This window comes from Cricetulus griseus, chromosome 4, assembly GCF_003668045.3.
Source record: "Cricetulus griseus strain 17A/GY chromosome 4, alternate assembly CriGri-PICRH-1.0, whole genome shotgun sequence".
Taxonomy (NCBI): Eukaryota; Metazoa; Chordata; class Mammalia; order Rodentia; family Cricetidae; genus Cricetulus; species Cricetulus griseus.
In genome coordinates this window covers 159,202,462-159,220,597 of record NC_048597.1, presented here as the reverse complement: position 1 = coordinate 159,220,597, position 18,136 = coordinate 159,202,462, and positions in this window count along the sequence as shown.

Sequence of the window (18,136 nt, the reverse complement as noted above, 5' to 3'; positions counted from 1 at the left end):
CAGTGGCTGTCACTGAATGCCATGAACCAATTTGTCCCTGGAGGTGGAAAAGGAGACTATAGAAGAAATGGTAGAAATCCAAAGATTTGGAATCCTCAGAAAGAAAAATTGTAACATTGGCATACCTCAATTTCCCCATCTTAAATCATATTTCATTGGTATGAATCTCATCTACAATCCAGGCCCCAAGAAATTTTCTTTAAGTCAACCCAAATCCAATATTTCAACTCCCATATTAATAAGAATATGGGAAGTAGAATCTTTGTCAAGGAGACTTTTTCTCCTAGGGTTGTACAAATGCCCTGGGGTCTTATGTAGTACCAAGGTGTTTAGAAATCTTTTATTCGTTCAATGAATACCATTTTTTTTTATATCTACTCAGTAGCTAACTCTTAGCTCAACAGTGCTGTAGACATAAAATTTATGAGCAAAAGAGTTTCTGGTCTCAAGTAGTTTGCAGTCTGCAGGGGCTGGCAGGGAGTGGGAGGTGTGTTTACGGGGGCAGGCAAAAGATGGATAAACAAAATGAGTCACAAGAAGCACAGGATGATGACGCCAGGACAAGGTAAATGTTGTAGGCTGTCAGAGCCCAGTAAGGGCATACCTGTTCCCAGCTCAGCTCTCAACTCCAGGAGAGACAGGCAGATGAGTCAGAACTGAGCTCCAAATGCCGGTTTAATGGCTAATCAAATGGAGATCAGAGGATGTGACTCAGGAGCCCAGCGACAAGAGTTCTTCATGCTGAACCCTGAAATTAGGAAGATTTGCATATTTAGTTTTAAGAAGTGATGATCATCCATGAGTTGCCCCCACATGGGGGAGAACTGTCACTTTTAAACCTGCTTCTTGGTCCACAACAGCTGGCTCCCACTCTTGTGGCATCCTAAAGAGAAAGGGATGAGTTAAACCACCTTTAGCCAACTTGTCAATCACAGGAAAGAAGGCTGGGACAGGAGCTCATTCCTTCTGCAGAAAGAAACCTCAGGAAGCCTTGTCCTGATCACCAACTGTAAACAGACATTTACAGGACATTTGTTTATCTTTTTTGTTGTTGTTGTTGTTTTGTTTTTTCGAGACAGGATTTCTCTGTGGCTTTGGAGGCTGTCCTGTAACTAGCTCTCGTAGACCAGGCTGGTCTCAAACTCACAGAGATCCGCCTGCCTCTGCCTCCCGAGTGCTGGGATTAAAGGCATGCGCCACCACCACCCTCCACCCTGCGACATTTGTTTATCTTAAAGATTTTCTCTGTCTCTGCCTCCCACACCTCATTCCTTTCCCCCTTTCCCTTTTCTCCTCTTTCTTCTCTTCCCTTCCTCCCTCCCTCCCTCCCTTCCTCCCTCCCTCCTTTCCCCTTCCTTTCTCTGGCTGTACTGAAGTTAGAACCCAAGGGTTTTGAGCAAGTGCTCTACACTGAGCCTAGGAGTAGATATATATATATATATAATATATATATATATATATATATATATATATCCCCAGACCCTTAGCTTCCCTTTCTCCCTGTCCCTTTTAATATACAAGGGTTTGAACTAAGTCATGTTCATGTGGCTTGAGTCCCTCTGAAGAAACATGTGCCTGACTGGCTGTGAGAATTAAAAGGATTTTTCCTAAACTGTTTTTCTCATTTGCTGGTGGAAGATGAGACCTCTGCTGGCTTGTGGGGAGGAGAGCCCCCACTTTTTGTACCTCCCCAATACTGACTTGGCTGAGCCACTTTCTCCCCCAGATCTAGAGTCTATCATCTTCTTCCTCTGCCCACCCCCATCCAGTACCCTGACAGCCAGGGAACACTTAGCTGAGATAGCAACTGGTATTTAGCAAACAGCCTAGCTTTTTGGACTTAGTTATTTCAGTGGGCTTTGCTTAGGGCATGGAGGTCAAGGCCCAGCTGGACAGGAGGGCACCCCACAAATAAACATCCAGGTCCCCTGGGACCAGCTATCCCTTGGTGGCTTCCCAGCACTGTGGCTGGCCCCACCCATGCAGGATTCCATTCTGGGCTGGCCAGGAGGAGCAACTAACCAAAGGTTTCTCAAAGGATTCATATTTGGACCAGCATATCCTTTATTCTGAGAGCACAGAGAATGAGAAGAAATATTTAGCACGGAGCTTGGCCACTAAATGCCACAACATTCTCCACACTGGTGGCAACCCGAAATTTCTAGAGTTGTTGCTAAATGTTTTCTAGGGCTGGGTATAAATACCCCAGCAAAGGTAATTGATTTAGAGTGCTGTAGTATCCATGTGATGAACAGTAAGCCCCACACTGTCCTGGTTTGTCATTATCTGAGTGCCAATCCACCTCTTTGTCTTTACACCTTGCTCTTCTTGTACACTGTGTGTGTGTGTGTGTGTGTGTGTGTGTGTGTGTGTGTGTGTGTGTGTACAGGTGTATTAAATTGTCCTTGCTCTAATGTGATTGATACCTTATTGAAAATTTTGAATATAATGCAAATTTTGTATTTGCTTATGCACAATTTTGTTCCCCCAAACACTGAGTGAACACAAACGATGGGATCTAGTTAACTGATCTCTGTGGAAAACATATATCTATATATCATACACACTCATATATCACATACATACATACATCATATATACTTGCATATCACACATAAACATCATATACACATACATATATCATCCACACATTATATGTACACATATCACACACATATGTATCAGACAAGTGCATCTGTCATACACATATACACGTATCATACATACACATCATACATATGTCACATAATGTATTACATACATATACATACATCACACATATTTATCACAAAACATACATCAAATATATATATATATATATCACACAATCACATAATATATTACATACATGCATACAAGTCACACACATCCATAACACATATATCACACATATCTATAGCACACACATATGTATTCACATGCATATATCATACATATTCAGCATACATTGTACACACATATATCACATACATCACACATATACATCCCACACATACACATACTGTGCATATCTTCAGAAAGACAGAACACACACACTCCTTTGGGCATTAAGAGACCACATATCTCTTTATGTTCAGCCTTAGTTTTCCTTAAAGTTGGGAACAGGGCCCATCAGAAATGGTTTTGAAGTAGGAAACTGGGTGGGATTGAGTTTGAGAACCATTAGGGACTCGAAGGTTAGTGATCAAAGTGGTGAAGGAGATAGTAGGCAGTAAAAATATGGGACTAGAGCCATCAGAGAAATAAAACCAGAATAACATTGAGACTCTGTCTCATCCCAGTAAGAATGGCTGTTGTTATGAAAAGAGCAAATGCTGAGGAGGACAGGGCATCTTGCTGATGGGCGGTGGGCAGGTAAATTAGTACAACCGTTATGGAAATCAACCTGAACTCTGCTCAGGAGAACTCGGGAAAAAGAACTGCTTTATGATGCAACATCCCAGGGGACTCCTGGGTATATACCACAGGCATCTAAGCACAACACAGAAGTACTCATGCATCCATGTTTACTGCACTACTGGTCACAGTAGTCAAGGTGTGGAAGCAGCCTAGGTTGTCACCAACAGAGAAGAAAAATATGGTATGTATATGCAATAGAGGTTTTTTTTTTGGTTTTATTTGCTTGTTTGTTTTTTGTTTTTCTTTGTTTTTTATTTTTTTGTCTTTGTTTTTCATTTGTTTGTTTGTTTTGTTGGTTGATTTCGGTTTTATGATACAGGGTTTCTCTGTGTATCCCTGGCTGTCCTGGAACTCACTCTGTAGAACAGGCTGTACACAATAGAGTTTTAAAAGAGATCTGTAAAGAGGAAGAAAATCATGTCATTTTCAGAAAAACTGGTGGAACCGGAGCTCACCGTGTTGAGCAATACAAGACAGACTTTGAAAGAAAAATATCATCTGCACCCTCCCATTGGTGGAGTATAAACTAAAGACAAGTCCATGGAAGTGGAAGGGAGACTATGGAAGAGACCAGTAAGAGGGAAAATGAGGAGAGAGAGTGGAAGGGAGACTATAAAACATGCTCTTTCTCTCTCTCTCTCTGCCTTCTTCATGTTGGTGTCCCTCTCTCCACCATTTCCACTACATGCTACTAGCCATATGAGGGAGGTGAGGGTGGGTGGGTGAGAAAGACGGACAGGCAAGTGTACACACACACACACACACACACACACACACACACACACACACACACACCCCACATAGGCTGGGGGATACAGAGAGAGGAGTGGGGGTGGAGAATTGTTTTCCGATGAAGAATGAATGGATACTCAGCAGGTAGAATCAGGATGATGAGGGTGCTCCAGGCCCCAGAATGCATTGCAAAGACTAGAGTGCCTCAGAAATCTCAGCATAGGAGTGCCAGAACAATCTCTGAAGCGGGCATTTAACACAATCATCAAGAAGAGGCTGAGTTGTCAAGGGGCCGAGGATCTTAGGCTTTGTTTCAGGAGTGATGGGAAACAGCAGAATTCTCTTGGCAGGGGATGGACAGATGTGATTTTTCTCTTTGGGAGCATAGGTACTACTGCCAGTGAGATCTAATTTACATATCCACAAAACCCTACTGAAGCACACAATAATCCACTTAGTAGATTTGCTGATGTGGCCATCACCTTCCAAAGAAACCTCAAAACCTTTAGCAGTGCCGAACTTCTCACCTGGCTCTCCTCAGCTCCAGGAAACCCTTTATCTGTAGCTGTCCCTATTCTGAATAGTTCATATAATTGGAGTCATACACCATGTGACTTTCTGTGCCTGTCTTCTCTCACCACAGCCCCTTTAGTGTTTCTCTATGATGTGGCATTCACCACGGCTTCATTCTTTTTCATTACTATTTAACATTCCATTGCCAATCGTGGGCAGGAATATTTGGTTTGCTTGCTCCATTTGGCTATTTTGAATAGTGTTGCCATGAACGTTCATGCTGTATGGAGATGAACATCTATGATCTATGAGGTTGCATTTGTTGTGGGTGTCTATCTGGAGGGTGGAAGTGTAGGATCAGATCGTCTGTTTAATTCAGTCAAAAACTTCCAAAAATGGCTATATTGTTTTATATCCCCATCAGTAATGTACAGAGGTTCCCATTGCTGAACATCTCTGTTAAAACTTGTTCCTGTCTGTCATATCTGTTTGTTCAGGAGGATCCTGGGACAGCAGACTGAAGGGTAAGCAGGCATAGGTTGCTTCCTAGAGGAGGACTCTTGTCATGAGCTACAGTGGGCAGGCATAGCTGCTAATCTTGCTGATGGTATTAATGACAGTGAACTCTGAATTTACACATGGAAGTGAGTATCCAACTGTGACAAGCTCTCCTCTTCCTGTCATTGGTGGCAACATGTGCTTTAGAGACTCTTTGAGGCCAGCAGAAAAAACATCCATCCAACAACTATATTTTTGGTGATTACAGGTAATATTTCCCCCAGCTTGGAGGGTAGCTCTGACTACCATAGCTAACATGTGTGACAGCGATTAAGGAATGCTGCCCCACAGGGCAGGATTCAAACAGCACACTTCTTTGAGCAGACACCTAGCCGGGTAACAATCAGTAACAATGGAAAGTAAGGCTCGGTTCCTTTTGATACAATGAAGTCCAAGCATCCCAAGTTCATCTGAGCAGACTCCAGCCCATCCCAGCTGACAGCTCCAGAGAGCAACTAATGAGGCTCTCCCAGAGTTTTTGTGAAGCCCCTGCTCCTTCAGCAGTGTTCCAAGACTCAGGGTCAGGCTGGGTGTCTCCTCTTCACAGTGTCCTCATGATGGCACCCTGTCCACCCAGGGAGGACAGTTGCTCAGCTCCCTCTCCTCTCAGCTAAACATCCTTTCCAGCCACATGGCTGGGCCAGCTTCCAATCAAGGACTGCCTGTGCCAAGGCCTCTGGGTGCATGGAATAGAAGCCCCAGGCTTCCTTTCCAAGAACTTTTAGCCTAGAACCTCCTTAAAGGGAGCATGAAAGGAGAGACGACAGGGGGAGGAAGGAAAAGGGTAAGGGAGAATGGGAGATGGGGGCAGAGAGAGAGAGAGGAAAAGAGGGAGGGGGAAGAAAGAAGGAAAGGGAGAGATGAGGGGAAGCTGAGGGAGAGGGAGGAGAGGGAGGGAAGGGAGGGGGAGAATGTGAAGGCGAGAACTCGAGAGTTCGGTTAGAATGCAGCCATTTCCTTTGAACTTATTAGAATTCTTTTGCAAAGCAGTACTCCTACCCTCATCAAAGGGCTGTGGGGCTAGAGGGCAGGCTCTCCTCTCATGCAACAAAACGGAAGGGTGCATGTGTGTATGGCATGTATGCGTGGGCATGTGGAGATGGGATGCTGCCTCCAGGCATAAAAAAACAAACAACCAAAAACAGAAACAAAAAATCAGACTTTCTAAAATCCTTTCCCTTCCATCTCCATTGCCACCCCCGCCCTCCCAACCATGTGCAGCCAGTTTACAGGACATGGGGAGAGGACAGATGGGTCAGCAAAATCTCAAGTTTATAAAAATAGAGCACACGCCAAAGCAATAAAGTGTGTAAGACAAAGACTTCCCTTTGGAAGTGGGAGCCTGAAGGTACAGGGGGATCGCAGGACGACCAGGAAGCGATGCTTCTCTCCTAATTATTGGACACTCTCGGCTGTGTTTTGTTGACCTCGCTGATTTCAATCAGTTCTCAGCACAAGCAGCCTTCACCTGCTATGAATCAAAACCTGGAGGGCTCTCTGTTCTCCACGCTTAGAAAGGAACCCTTTGATAAGGTTGTTAGGGATGCAAGGCAGAGCGGGTTGGGCTGGGTGGTTTTCTTAGACTGGCATTACACATTTATGATGTACACCAATGCAGGAGCAAGGGCAGCACGTGCCAGAGCTGCAGAGGGTGGGACATCTCCCGGAGAGTGGCTACCCTGTGGCTCCAGCTATTGTAACAAAGGCTGTGGAGGGAAGGGTGAGTGCTGGCAGGGTGGGGTCACAGGTCCCTCCTGAGGCAGGACTACAGGATGTCTCTCTCTATTTCTAGGTTCTGTTGCATTTTTTTTTTTTTTGTGGGTGAGTGGTGTGTGTGTGTGTGTGTGTGTGTGTGTGTGTGTGTGTGTGTGTGTGTGTGTGTGCTCGCACGCACACGCGCTTTGTTCTCTGTTTTGCTCAAAGTACCTAGTTTCAAAGTACCTAGCCCCTGTAGTTATTAAAGCAGTTAGAATCGATCAACTGAGAAATGAGGAGGAAGAGGAGGCTTATTTGGTGAAGTGCAAGTATCAAGACCTGAGTTCGGATCCATACACACATCAAAGCCAGGCATGGAGGCGTGCTTCTGTAATCCCATAGCTGGGGAGGTGGAGTCAGGCAGACCCCTGGAGCTCATTGGCTAGCCAGCCTAACTGATTGAATGAGCTCCAGAGACCTGGTCTCAGAAAAATGGGCTGGCGATTGATTGAGGAAGATACTTAACATCAATCTCTGACCTCCTTGTATAACCTGCATGCATTTGTATACACCCATGAGAATGTATATCACACACACACACACACACACACACACACACACACACACACACACACACACACACACCAATGAATGGTCAGATTAGGTGCCAGACACTCTCTTTTTCAGAGCAGCTTTTTGGCTTGGAGGAAATTAAGGAGGATTCTGAGCTCTAGGCTGCTATAGTGACTGGCTGCTGTGGGGAATGGGGAAGATGACAGTGAGTCTGAGAGACAGATGGCGGAGGAGAATCAGGTGGTGCAATTAGCTTGTACTAAAAAATACAGATGCTCATATCCATAGCTCCCCCTCCCCCTGTACTCTCACTGTTACCAAGGGAAGAAATGGGCCCTCCCTCCTTACAGTCTCCTGTGCTCAAGCTCTTAGAATGAGTTTTTAAAAAGCAAGCTTCTTTTCTTCTGAATGTCAAAACACAGACACATAAATACACATCCATGCATGTACACAGATACACACACATATATACACAACATACCATATAAAACATGCACACATACATACACTATACACTCCACCCCTACCAACACACACACACACACACACACACACACACACTTAAGTGCACACACATATTGGAGTGCTCGCTCGCTCTCTGTCTCTCTCTGTCTCTCTCTGTCTCTCTCTCTGTCTCTCTCCTCTCTCTCTCTCTCTCTCTCTCTCTCTCTCTCTCTCTCTCTCTCTCTCTCTCTCTCTCTCTCTCTCACACACACACACACACACACACATTTCCCCTAACTGGGTGCTGACTATATAACCTTGGACTCTAACATACCAGCTCCCTTACTCTGCAGCATGAGGTTCACATAGTGGATCAGGTAGATAATGGAAGAGTCAATGCATATGAACTTACAAGTCCATTGTTTCTGGTTTGTACATGCTACCACCACCATGACCATCAACACAAACAGAGATGAAACCCATTGCTGCATCTAGGCATGCATGACACGTTGCCTATTGTCAACAGATCTATGGTGAGATTAGGAAGGGAAGGGACAAGTGGCCATTGCTTCCTGGTGGGAGCCATGGCATTTCTTTAAAACAATTTTACTTTTTTTTTTAAAAAAAAATTGCATGTGTGCGTTTTCTTGCACCATGTGAGCTCAGTGCTCACAGAGGTGAGAAAAGGGTATCAGATACACTGAAGTTGAGATCCAACTGCAGTTAAAGAGGGTTGTAAGTTGGCATGTGGGTGCTGGAAACCAAACCTGAATCTCTGCAGGAGCTACAAGTCTTCTTCACTACTGAGCCCTCTCTCCAGTCCCCCATGACATTTCCTTAGCAAGCCTGGCATCCTTCTGATTGCAGAGAAATCCATTATTGATTTACTTCACAATAACAAACTCCACAGGGGACACTCTCAGGGCCACCATGGTGGTGGTGTCCACAGCCTGGATCATTTTCAGTGTTCTTAGTAACAACACTTACCTCTCCCTTAGAACTAGATCATATTCCTTCACTCCAGCACTTACTGTGTCCTCAGCATCTTTCCCTTACAGCATCCCTCTCTACCTCTATCCCTCCATTGTGTGTCTTGCATGTAACAGGGTCATGTATTTCATTATATGTGTAAGATGTGTGTGCGTGTGCATGTTGGTGTATATGTGCATGTGTATATATGTGCACCTGTGTGTGTGTGTGTGTGTGTATGTGTGTGTGTGTGTGTGGAGGCCAGAGGTCAATGTCAGGCACCTTCCTCAGTTTCTCTTTACCTTATTTTTGAGACAGTCTCACTGAACACAGAAATCATCTATTAAACCTGCATGTCTGACTTTCAAGTTCTAAGAAACTCCTGTCTCACCCTGTCCTTCCCATGGCTAGGGCTGCTACTGTGCCTGACTTTAGCATGGGTGCTGACAAACCAAGTTCAGGTCCTTGGGATTGTCTGGCACACACTTCACTAGCTAAGCCATCCCTCCAACTCTGAGGTCATATATTTCAAATTGTACATTGAATTTCATGGTTTGGGGTGGGAAGGTGATAGAGGGAGGCAATGGCAAATCAGGCTATGGGCAATGGTCTATGAGCAAGAGGTAAGGGTGGCTTTCCTGGGTCTCCGTGCCACTCAGTGGCATGGTGTATGCCCTGGACACATTGGAATCTCACAGGGCTGGTATCTGAGTGTTGGGAATGTGTGCTGATTCATTGAACAAATATTTACTGATGGCCTCTGCATGCCAGAGACTGTTTACAACAGCTCAGATAACAATTGGTACAAGAACTAGGTGAAAGTGAACTATCACACTTAGCCAGAGTGGGGAGCACGTGTTAGCTTAGCTGCTATGACTTTTCCTGGGGAATAGATGTCACGATTTTGAAAATTCTAGAACCTGTGTTAATTCTCCTTTATTATAGTATTTTGATGGAAATTGTTTGGAAAAAGCTAAGATATATATATATATATATATATATATATATATATATATATCTGATCATTGAGTCTGACCAACCATGTGCTTTATTTGTTTGTTTGTTTAGCTTCTTAAAGGATTTAATATTAATATTATCATTATTATTAGTCTCTGTGTATTATGTGTGTGTCCATATGTATGCTGTATATGTGGCTGGTTCACACATGCCACAGTGCTCATGTGGAGGTCAAAGGACAGCATTTAGAGGTCAGCTCTGTCTTCAACATGAGTTCAGGAGATTGAACTTAGGTCCCCAGGCTTGCATGGCAAGATGACCTGCTGACCTGCTGAGTCATTTTGCTGGCCCCAGCTTTATTATTATTATTTTTTAAAGCACAACTGCTTTAAAACTGTTGCTTAAGGGTGAGTCTTTCATTGCCTCAGCTCCACCACACTCCTGATTCTTTCCTTCCATGTTGTCTTTTCATCAAATTCTCATGTTTTCAAGAACTTAGAACCTCATTCCTGCTGATGGTTATGAACATTCTCCTTTGCCTGAGGAAGATGCTGATCACCTGCGGCCTCACCTCACTGTGCTAGAAGACTGGAAAGGTGGAATGACTGGTTCCTCATTATAGACACAGGCATTGTGATAGACTGAGTAAGTTCAGGGATCAAGCAGATGAGGATTCCGCTCTGGGTGGACTACTGATGGAAAAGGGTAACTTGATGATTATATTGGCTTGAGTCTTCCTAAAAAGAAAATTGGAGCAGCAATACATCTAAAGAGCTACATGAAATTACATGTATGTCTATATTAAGACATGTGGGCAAGTCGTAAACATCACTTTGTTTTCCAGCCCCCCCCCCCCATCCTTCCTATAGCAATGCCTTGTCTATATGGCCTTAATGTCACCTGGAGCTGATCATGTCTCAGCTCCATTATGCTTAGGGGAGTGTGTGTGTGTGTGTGTGTGTGTGTGTGTGTGTGTGTGTGTGTGTGTATACTTGACTCTGTTTGTGTGCAGTGTGTGTGTGTATGCATGCCTATGCATCTGTATGCATGTGTGTGTGTGTGTGTGCATGCCTCTGTATATGTGCAGAGTGTGTGTGTATGCATGCCTATGTGTCTGTGTCCATGTGTGTGTGCCTGCCTGTGTGTGTGTGCATGTGTGTGTGGTGTGTGTGTGTGCATGCCTATAGTGTCTGTGAGCATGTGTGTGTGCATATATGTATGTGTGCCTGCATGTGTGCTGTGTGTGTTTGTCTGTGGCAGAGACAGACAGCACAAGCTGGTTTCTTTTCTCATCTGTCCTGTGGGAGGAACCTTGCACAGAAGCCCCACGTGGCTCTCAGAACACCACGAGTAAAAAACAAACAAAGCAGAGGTTGTTCTGCCTGTCAGCGTCTGAGACCATACGGAGCTGAGACACCAGTGTATTACCACTGCTATACTGCAGTTGAGCCAAACAGAAACGCCATAATAAACTATTCTGGGGAGGTCCCCGAGCTCCCTGCACAGCGCACAAGCAAATAAACAAGAGGGTGGCAGTGTTGTGGGTTTTTCTTTTTAAGGAAGCATCAGAGGAAAACAAGGTAGTAAGAGTGAGGAAAAATGGAAGAAAAAGAAAAAAGGGGAAGGAAAAAGTAGAAGAGTCATGGAGCTGGATTTTGTCAGTGGGATTTCTTTAGTGGCATAAGATTAGACTTCTAGGGGACTCATTGTTTTCACCTGGGTATGTGTTAAAATCTGATCAGAAGTTCTGTATATGTCTGGTTTGTGAGGAGTTGGGAGGATTGAACGAGAGAAAGTGCAGAAGAATCTTTAAAATAGCGTATTTGTTTTAATTTCTTTAAAAATTAATTTATTTATGTACTTTATATAAAATTGTCTGCACGTACATTTGCACATCAGAAGAGGGGCATCAGATCCCATGGGACTACAGTTACAGATGGGTGTGTGTGTGGGACCACCTGTGTATAGGTGCATGTGTGTATGTGTGTGCATGTGTACAGAAGCTCAAGGGTTATGAATCGGGGTCTTCCTCAGTCACTCTCAACCTTATATATCAAGCAATGGCCTTTCAGTTGTATTTAGAGCTTGTGGATCTGGCTTATCTAGCCAGCCAGCTTGCTCTTGTGAGCCCTTGCCTCTGCCTCCTGCACAATGAGATTACAAATAGGCCTCTGGAGTCCAGCATTTACTTGGGTGCTGGGGATATGAACTCAGGTCTTCACAGTTGTGTGCCAACTACTTTCATTCACTGAGACATCTTCCTGTACTTGTTTGAAAGAGCCTTAAAATAGTTATTTCCCCCTTTCTCTTTCCACCCTCATGTCCTCATAATTCCAGTCCAAAATGTTGATGAAACTCATCTCTGTCACACTGACCAGATTCTCTCCTTTTCAAAACCGGCTCAATATTGAGGAGGGGTGGGTAATTGAGGGGTGGATGGGTACAGGGGTACATGGTTCACATAGAAATTATTCTGCACTGTTCCTGTGGTTGGGTAGTTAGGCTATTTGCCTATTGGCAGTCTTCACAGACTTCAGAGAAAATAGATAAAGCAGGATAAGTGGAAACACAGCAAAATGAAAGCCCCACAGCTAAGAGAGGCTGCTTCTGAACAAAGCCTTACAGTAGGAGAGGCCTCCCCAAACAACAACAGACTCATGGAAATGTGTGTGAGGTCCAAAAAATGACACTATTTAAATTGTTTGTTTTCCAGATATTAAGGATAAATCCACAACTTTGAGAGCTGTTGTCTATTTTGAAAGTGTGTGTCAGTGTACAGCTCAAATGCAATGCCAACACTAACAGTCATGACCTTCAAGTGCTAATTATGTTTCACTCAGACTTTATAGTGAATTTTTACAAGGCTTAGTTTCTAGAAGCCATGTAATATAGTGGCTAAAATATAGGCTTTTGATGTAGACAAATTTGGGTTCAAAGGCAAGGGCTGAAAATTAGCCATCATGGATTCTTGAGTCATTAAGTATAGGAAGATGTCAAAAACAAAGCCTAAGGATAGTATCTGGCATCTAAAGTTGACTTTAGATTGGAATTGGGGGTGTAGACTATGAGATAAAAATTAATGAATAGATTATTTGATATATGTATTTTGACAGTTATTGCTCAGTCATTAAAGATTTTGATGGTGATGATAGTCATAGAAAGAAATCGATCCACATAAAACAGAAAGTAAAAACATAGGAAATTATAAACTCCAGGAAAAATAAACCCTAAGAAATGAAACTAAACTATAGTAAACTTAAACTCTCTGGCTCATCAAAGACCAAAATGTCTATAGTCATAATGGAAAGGTAGTAGGAAGAAAGTGACAGTGTATTAGATGGAAACTGAGTGGAAGTTAGCTCTCTGTACACAATAAAGGGAAAGGCCCATGGTAGAAACCACAAACTGGCCACACAAAGAGGAGAACAAAGAAGGCATGGTTAAATTAACAGCCAGCTAGACACTAACCAAGGTTGAAGACCAACAATGCTTGCAAGGTCAAGGACTGGCAACACCAGCCAGCGTTGGCAGTAGCCAGCAGATGAGCCAAGGTCAGCAGTTTACAAAGCCTAAGTCAAAGGTGGACAGAGATGGGCTTCAATGGATTATAGCACCCCCCAATTGGGTGAGCAATGCATGAGCAGTGTATGCTCATTTCCATATGTGGGCCAGGGGAACATGTTCAGAGAATATAGGCCCCAATTTGGCTTGGTCTGTGATAGGCCCAAAGAATTTACCAGTTTTAATAAAAACCACCTCAATCTTTGTTCACTTCTTGTCATACATCCTATGAGTAGCCCCTAGACAAGCAGCTCAGTGGGTTTTCCCTCTCTTAAGACCCCTCCCACTCTCAAGGTGTCTCCTCCTTTTCCATAGTCTCTCACTTTTTTCTTATAAAATCTGCATTTGTTTTGCTAATTTGTCCTGTATCCACATCTTTATTCCTCTTTGGTATGAGCTAAAGCATCCTAGAACCACTGTCTCAGGTTAGGATAGGGACTCTCAAATGATTGTTGATCATCCAGCACCTTAGTCTCTAGGTCAAGCTTATCTGGAATGAGAGAGACCCCCTCCATGCTCAAAAATCTGCATTAGCAGTGTAAGAAATTCAATAGAACTGTCTAAAACTGATAACTAAATAGCAGTATGAACATGCTATTTAAAACATCAGAAATCAGAGCCAGTATAAATCTCTAAGAGTTGAGAGAGTCCAGTGCTGTGGGGCTGGAGAGGTACAGAGGCATGGGGCTGTTTGCTGCAAACCTTTGTTATGGTTTAATGTTTTTAAGACCATATACTCAGATTATGTTGATAAAAAAAAAAAACCTAATGGAAAATAGTCCATATAATAGCTTACATAATCTTAACAAGATGTTTGGCACAAAACAAGGCTTTACTGATTCAGTGGGAATGAGTGGGAATGGTTAGTTTTGTCCATTGTCCTGCGTTAAGCAGGAACAACACTTACACCCTAACCCCTCTTCTGCTATCTCCCAGATCTGGCAGCATTGCAGAGTATGCCCAGGACTCTATCAATCTTAACCAGCTACATGACATTGGTGTGCCAGTCTCCCAGTCTGTGATGGCTTGTGCCATGTATGACATTGGCATTCTACTCTTCTTCAGTCTATGATGGCCTGGGAACAGTTTTAAACAGGTGACATTACTGTAATGATCTTTTAGAACTTGGAGAAAGCTTAACAATGGTCCCCCAAGTATGTCCAAGTCTCAGTCCCCAGGACTTGTGAGTCTTCCTTATATGACTCTTAAATATAACTAAGTTCAAGGTCTTGAGCTAGAAGTGTCTTGGATTACCTTGGTGAACCTAATGAGATCACATTCTTTATAAGAAGGAAACAGGAGAGGACACATGATGACAAAGTAGAGAAGAGAAAAGCTGAGGTTTGGAGATGGATAAAAGAGTCTCAAGCCAAAGACTGGAGAGGGCTGCTGGAGTTTGAGGATGTTAGGGAAGTTACCACCAGGGCCTCCAGAATTGGTCAGACTTGTGGAAAGTTTGACCTGATAAAGGGATTACAAACTTCTGCCCTCTGAGCATAATAGAGAATGGGTGTTGTCTTTAGTTACAGATTTATGTTGTTATGACACCAACAGAAAACCTGGGAAGTTCTAAGGTCTCCAACCTCCCATCGTTGTCTCTTCTGTTATCTCAACTGGACACACAGCAAGCCGGGAATTAGGGTGCTGTGGAACTCTTTCCTCTGTATTGTAACATCCCCCTCTGAACTCATGGGAGATTCACAAGATTTCCCTAAGTGCAGAAAAGGTTTAAGAGTCTCAGGGCCCCTCCTCTAGGTTATTAGAAGAGGAGACATTTGGTGGGAGAGAAGCTCCTCTTCAGTGGAGCTGACTGCAGGTTGGACAACAGTGTCAGTAAACACAGCTAAGTGAGTAGTCATCACTCATGCTGGGTGATCTTTGGGCTGATACAGTTGCTCAGGCCATCCATGATCCCCTAAGTACCTCCTCACTTATGCTTCTGTAAGCAACACTCGAAACTTAATGATTTCTAAGCTCTGAATTGGTCAAGATTATTTCTTTGGTCTGTCATCAGCACCCTATCTGGTATAAACAGACATTTGGCCATGTCCCCCCAGGAAAATTCATGCAGTACAATGTCTCCCTGGGAAATGGAAAATTACTTACATTGAAGTGCTATGAGTTATTATATCTTTCAAGGAAATTTACATCTTGAAAATAAGATTCTAGGAAGGGAGTCTCCAGGGGAGAGGATTATATTTTACTCATATTTAGTACCTACCATAGTGCATGGTTAACAAATGACTATGGAAAAGAGCGAACAAGTTAGTGGCTAAATACACAAAGGTATAAATAACCGAGTAGGGACCCTAGGCTCAAAGAAAAACTCCATCACTGCTCATTAGTCAAAGATGTTTAATATTCCTCACTGTTAAGAAAGTCTTCTTGCTGCCTAATTGAAATCCCCAAAGCTGAATTTTAAGTGATGTCTTTCTTATCCTCAGTGGATTTAGTGAACATCTGGTCATCAACCAACATCTCTGAAGTAACTCTCACATTTTTTCAACCTAAATAATCCCATCCAATGAGCCATTTGCATCTGGTTTCTCTTTGTACTGGTATGAACAGGCTGGTTTGCACCATCAGTTTTGCCTTGGGCCCCATGACCCAAAGGAGCTGGAGTGGGGAAGGGTTTCTAATTCTAGTTCTTGAACCTCTATGCAATTTGTTTAGGGACTATGGACAGAGGGACTCTCCATCTGTGTTATCAGCTTTGTGATTGGAGACAACTGAGTCAAGCAGTGTGCCAGTGGCCAATTTCTATAGCCATTGGAGAATCTAAGAGCATGGCTTGTGTGTTGCATTCATGTGTGCGTGCACATGTGCAAGTGAGCACGTTCACAGCGAGCACGTGTAAGAGATTGTGTGAATATGTGCTTTCCACAGTGCATTATCTGGAGGTCAGATATGCAGACTACCCTTGCTTTCCACTTTGTTTCAGACAGAGTCTATTGTTCACTGCTATATTTGCCAGGCTATATGGCCTTTGAGTTTCCATTGATTCCCCATCTCCCAGTACAGCTTTGCTGGGATTACAGATATGTGTGTTACTGTTTCTAGCCTTTATGTGGGTTTTGGCTCTACAAACTCAGTCATTTGACTTACTTGGCAATTGCTTTTCCCACTGAACCAATTCCTCTGCCCCAGGAGCACTGATTTTAGCCTCCACTAAACACAGCTCCAGGATCCCTTTCGTCACTTTTTGGGTTAGATCATAAGAAACTCTCTAACCCTCAGCACTATAATCTCTCCCACAGAGTTTCTACTACTTCTGTTGTGAGGATTAGATTGGATGACATGAAAAGCACCCTTCTTTGTGCCTGACCCTCAGAAGTTACTTACTGAGTGTTAATAACAGATGCTCCTCAGCTTACCTCCCGACAGACCCATTATAAATAGGAGACATCTTAAGTGTGAAATGCATGTGCTACACCTAACCCACCGAGCTAGCGACTATTAGCAATACATTGCACTGTAGATCACTGGTCGTTTACACTTGTGATGTCTGTCAACCTTCGTGAGTGACTATCTTATTGCTAGCCTGGCAAGAGATGCAATTCAAGGTACCATTTCTACTAAATGCATATTGCTTTCATGTGGGTAAAATCAGTTCTTAATCCATGGGATGTAAATTCAGTCTGGGGCTATCTATGTTCTAATGAAGACTTTGGCTAAGGGTGTGGCAAAATTTGTTTTCCTCCTTCCATTATAGTCAGGGCAATTCAGGAGGTAGGATAGAGTGAGGGACTCAGGTCAGGTTATGGTGTGTAAGAAATATGAGAATTCATTCATTTATCTCATGAACATTTATTTTGTTGCCTAAAGGAGTCCTCAGTGTAGTAAGGAAATCAAAAGATAAACTCGGGCTTGTACTGGGCTATGCAAGATAAGGGGTTCTGGAGTGGCTTCAAGAGGAGGAGACATTTGAATGAGTCTTAGAAGATGAATAGGTACTTTCCAGGAAGAGATAATAGCACTCTAAACAGACGTAAGGAAACACACAAAGCCAAATGTGAAACAGTAGGGCAGATCCAGGCTGTATTAAGAGGGATGTTTTAATAAGAGTTCTTGTGTGTGTGTGTGTGTGTGTGTGTGTGTGTGTGTGTGTGTGTGTGTGTGTGTTGTGCGTGCGTGCATATGTGCACCTACTATATATATGTGTGTGTGTGTGTGTGTGTGTGTACACAGGTATGTGTGAGCATTCATGCAGATATGGGTGTCAGAGGACAACCTGAGGTGCTGGTCCTTGCCTTCAACTTTGTTTGAGACAGTCTCTTTGTTGTTCCTCACTATGTATGTCGGGTTAGCTGGCCAATGAACATCCAGGGACTCTCCTAACTCTTCCCACTGTCACTGAAGAGGCTTTGGGATTAAAGGTACGGACTGCCACACCTATTTTATATGGTTCTGGAGAATTCAAATTCAAGTCCTCAAGCTTGCATGGAATAATGAATAGTACTGTTGACTCAATACCTAGGAGGCAAACCTCTGGGTACACCTGTGGGGGACTGTCTAGATTAAGACTGGCTTCTGAAAATGTCTGTGAGGGATTTTAGTCATTATGTAAATTGACATGGAATGACCCCTCCAACTTGATTGTAGGCCAAACCATTCCCCAGGCTGGGCAAGGGTGGGGTGTCCTGGATTGTATTAAATTAAGAGGGCAAATTTAGCAGTCGCATATATTGATTCATTACTCTCTTCTCCGGACTGTGATTGCAATGTGCCTGTTCTC